Consider the following 320-nt stretch of genomic DNA (forward strand, 5'->3'; position numbering starts at 1 on the left):
CTCTTCACTCTTAACCACTGGGCCTTCTCTTCACTCTTAACCACTGGCCTTCTCTTCACTCTTAACCACTGGGCCTTCTCTTCACTCTTAACCACTGAGCCTTCTCTTCACTCTTAACCACTGGGCCTTCTCTTCACTCTTAACCACTGGGCCTTCTCTTCACTCTTAACCACTGGGCCTTCTCTTCACTCTTAACCACTGGGCCTTCTCTTCACTCTTAACCACTGGCCTTCTCTTCACTCTTAACCACTGGGCCTTCTCTTCACTCTTAACCACTGGGCCTTCTCTTCACTCTTAACCACTGGGCCTTCTCTTCACTC

At 49.4% G+C, this 320-nt stretch overlaps 1 protein-coding gene across 6 annotated transcripts in view; it reads right to left on the reverse strand.

Annotated features, from left to right (window-relative positions):
- Lims1 (LIM zinc finger domain containing 1) overlaps positions 1–320 on the reverse strand; it is a 113,239-nt gene that overhangs the window by 4,203 nt on the left and 108,716 nt on the right. The gene's annotated exons all lie outside the window — the stretch shown is intronic.

Source organism: Grammomys surdaster, unplaced genomic scaffold (genome assembly GCF_004785775.1).
Source record: "Grammomys surdaster isolate TR1022 unplaced genomic scaffold, NIH_TR_1.0 655, whole genome shotgun sequence".
Lineage (NCBI taxonomy): Eukaryota > Metazoa > Chordata > Mammalia > Rodentia > Muridae > Grammomys > Grammomys surdaster.